This window comes from Cryptomeria japonica, chromosome 9 (assembly GCF_030272615.1).
Source record: "Cryptomeria japonica chromosome 9, Sugi_1.0, whole genome shotgun sequence".
Classification (NCBI taxonomy): Eukaryota; Viridiplantae; Streptophyta; class Pinopsida; order Cupressales; family Cupressaceae; genus Cryptomeria; species Cryptomeria japonica.
In genome coordinates this window covers 7,890,458-7,896,457 of record NC_081413.1, presented here as the reverse complement: position 1 = coordinate 7,896,457, position 6,000 = coordinate 7,890,458, and positions in this window count along the sequence as shown.

The following is a 6,000-nucleotide window of genomic DNA, read 5'->3' as shown; positions in this document are numbered from 1 at the left end:
ACTTAAGTTTACTTAGGAAATGCATTTTATAGTAGTTTGGGTATGAGACACTTGGGTGTTTGTGCCACATTGGGATAGTGTGTGTAGGAGAATTTCCACCTTTTATGGTGTTGATCTTGTTACTACTTTATCATATCCACTTATTGTGGAGTGATAATTCCACCTTCGGTGGGTGATCTACCTCAAGTGGAATATTTTATTGTTTCTCCTACCTACCCACACCTATTTTCTACCTACCCTTGTTTCTTATTGAGCCACATGTCATGTTTGTGTGCTCACATATCCATATAGCCTTGCCTATATAAACATGCTCATATTCATTGTATGTAACAACAATTGATTAACGATTGATGATCCAGTTGATCATTATTTTTAGCTTGATAGAATACAATTTATTTCTATCATCTATTTTTCTCTCTCTTATTTGTGCTTTCCATTGCCTCTAGATCTTATCAAAATCTCACATGATATCAAAGCCATTAGACTATCATTGGTTTTCCAATTGAGAGAAATTTGATGTTATTTGGGGTTGTGTATTTTGGAGCTTTCTATTCCAGATTATTATTGAAGCTTGACGGGTCAAATATGAGGTTACCATTGGAATGAGGAGGTCCAAGAAAGTCAGTTTTACCTATTGTTTCATCCAAATCAGACTTTGGAGGCCAAATCTAGAGGCATTTGAAGTTTGAAGCTGCGATGGAAATTTTCCAAAAATTATAATTTTGCAGACAATTTTCAAATAGTGATATCTTACTCATTCAGACTTCTTTTTTCTAGAATATTTTTTTTTGGGGGGTAGCATTTTGTGATCTGTACAGTGGTGCAGGAGTTTTCTGAAATCATGAAATTTCATTTTTTACAACTTTGGAGGCTTCGTTTGGGCTCATATGGACTCCTTTTCAGGTGCCATTTTTTTTGAAAGTGCATAATTTTTTGTCTACTTTCATAATCTGCCATTTGGTTGCAGTGATTTTGAGTAGAAATTGTACTTTCAGTATTTGGTCATTTTTTGGCCTATTTGGTACTTGTATTTTGTTTGGATCTCAGTTTAGATCATTGGCAGTATTTGTTGAAGTCTCTTATATCTCCTTTTGAGAAGTTATAAAATTGAAATCAAAAGTCCACCTTGCCTTGTTTTACAAGTGGCCTATTGTACACACACTAAGTATAAAGTGCCAAATCATGATTTGGGTGGGGGAGTACTTTGATTGATTAATTTTGGGGGGGGGGGGTGTCTCTTGTGCTTTTGTGCTCTTGTGTTCCTTCCTTTTTACTTCTATGAGTTCTTCTAAGTTTCCTCTCTTAACTCCTCATAATTATGCTACTTGGAAAATTGATGTATGGAGTAAACTTATGGAAAAATGGCTATCTCATTTTATTGATGGAACTATTGTTGCTCCCGCCGATCCTAAGGCTGATGCTATTGGTCACTTGGATTAGCTCACTAAAAATATCATGGCAATTGGTACCTCAAGAAAGTATGTATCAAAGGATCTCATTTTTTCATATTGAGAAATGTACTCTAATCAAGGATTCTTTGCAAAAGTTTCAAGACTTGTATGGTCAAGTTGATGAGATTAGTGGATATCAAAATGATAATGATCTCACCATGTTAGATCCCAAGAACGTTGATACTATACAAGATTATGTCACTAAGGCAAAAAAGTTGAGGGCACAACTGAAATATTGTGGCATTGATAAGAAGGATACTCAATTGATCTTCAATTTGATGGGAAAACTTTCAGAAGAATATCCAACATTTGTTTCTAGTTTCCAAATGCATAGGATGACAATGGGTTGAAGCTACACAATGCCTACATTTGATGCTTTCGCTGAAATGTTGATGATGGAACAAACTAAGTTGATAAGGATGGGCATTGTTAAGACTTCTAAGTCTCAAGCATTAGTGGCAAATCAAGGGAACAAAGGAAATAATGGAAAGAACAACTCAAACAAGAAGAAATGGCAATCAAAGCCTAGGGACAAAGCATCACCTTCTCCACAACAAGGAGATTCATCCTCTTCCAAGGGGAATAATTCACCAAAGAGGGAGAGACCTACTTGTGCCTATTGTAAAAATTTTGGTCATGAGGAGAGTCATTACCATTCTAAGAAGATTGATGAGCTCACCCACATCCTCAAAAAGCATAACATTGATTTACTTAATGTCTACAAGAAGGATGATTCATCAACTTCCACTTCCTCACAATCAAAAGGAAAAGGGAAAGCATTCATGGCTTCTACAAGTGGGAAGACTCACTCTTTGGGACAGGAAAAGGAAAAGCTCTTTGTGCTACTACAAGTCACGTTTTAGGGAGATGGCTTCTAGATTTAGGGGCTTCTCATCATATGACATCTTCACAGTCTATGTCTCTTCATTTGAGCCTTGCACCATGCCACATATTTTGATGGGAAATCATACATACATGGATGTGATTGGGAAAGGATCTATTTCTATTGGGGATAACTCCTTTAGTGATGTGTTGTGTGTTCCCCACTTGACAAACAATCTCCTTTCCATCTATCAAATCACACATGGCGCAACTAAGAGAATTGTGGATTTCACATCTGAGTCAAATTTCATTAGAGACTTGGAGACTAGAGATATTATTGCGACTGGGGCGGATCATGCATCTCGGTTATACTCCTTTTTAGATTTTGTTGATGATAATGATCTCACATATGATGATTCTACACATGATGACCACATTTCTTGTGATGGTTCAGATTTTGAGGAGAACTCTAGGTACTTGAACTTGGGGATTCTCACATGTGACCCCGTTCTTGAGCATTGTGTTTCGTCTCCTATTGAAATCACATAAACTATTGCACCTAATGATGCAAATACTATGATAATTTTGCCTTCTTGTAATTCAATGTAGCGGGATATATTTTGTCTTCCAACTTCAGTTTCATGGGATGAGTTCTTCATAGACATTGCATGTTTGTTTCTGGAATCCTACATTGTAGATTTGGGAGACATCACTGATGATATTCATCTTCTCTTTGATGAAGGCGATTCTTCTTCGATTGTGCGAGGGATCACTCTGACCCTCTTGTTCATTCTCTACATGATCATTTTTTCGAGGTTGACATGATTGTGGATACTTATGTACAATAGTTGGAGGAGGTCACTTTATCATTTGAGTATGATAACTCAATGATGACCGGATAGTACTAACCTTGTATTGAGAGGTGGGGGTGAATCAGTATAGACAAAAATATAGTCTTAAACCAATTTGACAACAGACACTTCAAATGACTGGCAATTAGTGACACCGGTTTGAAACAGAGAGCAACCAGTAAAGCTAAGAATGACTGAGACAAGCATTAACCGGTTACTCACTTAGCTTTTCACTCAACTCAAGACTACACTACCATTTCACCCTTATGCATAAACAGGTGATGCCCTGCAAAATGGCACAAGGTTAGTCTATGATCAAAGAACACAAAACACACAAAACATTAGTGTTAATCAATCTAAAACTAAACTATGAAGGCATACCAAAAGAGACACAAAAGACATGCTAATTTATCTAATAAACAAAACACAGATTATGAGGCATCTCCAACTGCCTCTTAGCATGGCTTTAGCTTCTTCTCCCTTGTTCCTCTCCTCTCCAAGTTCTAAAATAGTGTAGCTCTCAGCAACTTTTTGCACTATGGATGCTAAGGATTGAGATTGTAGTATAGCTCTAAATGTGAAATAAAAAGCTAATACTAATGCTAAAATGATGTATTTTAACCAAAATGATAAGATGTTAGATTGCTTATGCTAAATGCTCTCTAAAAATGTCTATAGCCTAAATGCATACAAGTTTTCAGGATCTGGATTATGAAGGAATGGGCTCTATTTATAGGAAAAATGGAGCAATGGATGGCCAGGATTGAAGGGTTTAATCAAGGGTCAAGCTTGAAAGTTGGGGATCCATGTGCACAATTTGCACCAATAAAATAGTGACAAGTGTCAACACAGGATTGGGTTGAGAGAAGAGGTTGGAGGCATTAAAGGCCTGAGAAGACCTCATGTTTATCTAAAGGCTAAGGGTCAAGTCTAAATTAAGATTACCCATTGAATTAAGAGTTAATCCAAGGATAAACCTTTGTGCAAATGATTAAGAGATAATCATGGTCAAAGCATTAAAGGCTTGATGAGACCCTTGGGTTGAGTAGAGGTTGAGTCAAAACAAATGTTTTAACCATGTGGGAGGGTTGAATTAACTATTAATGGTTATTGGAGACTTTGGGGATTAAGTGGTTGAAAGTTGGAAGCCTTCAATGGTTATCAAAGACTTTGAGCCATTTAGTGGTTGAAGGTTGAAAGCCTTTAATGGTTATCAAAGACTTTTAGGCTTTGAGAAGTGACTCCATTTTGTTTAGGAATGTGACAATAATTAGGGGATGGATTAGACTAATTAGGAAGGGGTTAGAAGAATCTAGAAGGGGATTAGATTTTGCAAGTGGATTTGGTGGGTGAGGGAAAATAGGATTTTATTTAAAATAAAAATTCATTTATTTCAAAATGTGTGCAAGTTGCATTTGTAGGAAAATGCAAGTGGGGTGGGGATAATGATTTAAATAAATGTTTTATTTAATTTATTTAAAAGAGGAAAAGGGAATTTTAATTAAATAAATAGATTTTATTTATTTAATTGAATGGAATTTGATTTAATGAATTAATTAAAATAAATTGAATAATTTATTTAATTAATAGAAGAATGTTTGGAGATGAATTAATTAAATATTAATTTAATTAACTGATGGCTAGTGGATTTTTAATCAAATAAATCAAGATATACAAGCATCTTGACATAATGATTCAAGATGACCTGAGTATTCCTTTCATGGATTTTATATAGCAAGTTAATACAAGCAACTTGATATAATGGATCAAGTTGACCAGAGTATTGCTTGCGGAACAGACAAAGATTATCTTCGTTTATGCATGACTTGGATCATCCTCCTTGATCTTAGACTGATCATATCCTGAGACAAGTGCATACCGTACTAAGAGATAAAACCTTTATCCAATTTGGATGAGGTAGGAGGAACCAAAGGAAGAGCATTGTACCTGCAAACAAACAGTATATACATAAAGAATAAAGAATATGGATCCTTGGTAATGGTTCATGCCCATATGGTCGAGGTATACGTTGTAGTCAGCAAGCCATAATGATCTATGACTGCATTTTGCATAAGATCACATAGCTTGGTGAACTTCCCACGTAGACACCATTAGTACATGCCCCAGAACTTCATCAGAAGTAATGCGCAAACGATACAAAACAATGCTGAAAGATCCCGATACAGATAAACAAATGATTGTACTCACAAATCAACCAAGTATTTGATAGCTTAACATAATTTTCTTGTCAAAGAAAACATCATCTTGTCTTTGTTTTGGTAAGGAAGGATGCATCCTTGTTGAAGACAGTTTGATTGTTGATGTTGATTGTGTGGTTGATTGGTAAATGGTCATTGTGTGAGTAGTTTGTCAATGTTTATTTTGGTATCTGCATGGATGAGTATGTACAAGGTGTTGCCATGTTTTTGTGTGATTTTTCAATGGTTTTGTCGATGTTTTTGGATTTTGAATTGTTTTGAATGTTTTTGGTATTTTTGTGTTGTTTTGAATGTTTTTGGTATTTTGTTGTTGGTTTGAATGTTTTTGGTATTTTGTTGAGACATTTTCCAATGTTTTTGGTATTTTTGATGATTGCCTGAATGAAGAGCGTAATGACACATAAGACAATGTAGAATCCACTTCCATCAATAGGTTTAAGGGTATTGCCCCCAGTTTTTAGACCTAACTATGAAAAGGTGGGATACTAGACGCATGGAGTATTTTCTTAATGACAGATGAATAACAAGCCATGGCTTTGGATGGATGGATGTATGTATGAAGTAAATGTGATCGCAACAAGTCTGAAAGACAATGGAGCCATAGCCTTTACGAGTGGTGCCTGTTTGCCAGGTTTTCACCACCGTACTTACCCAAGG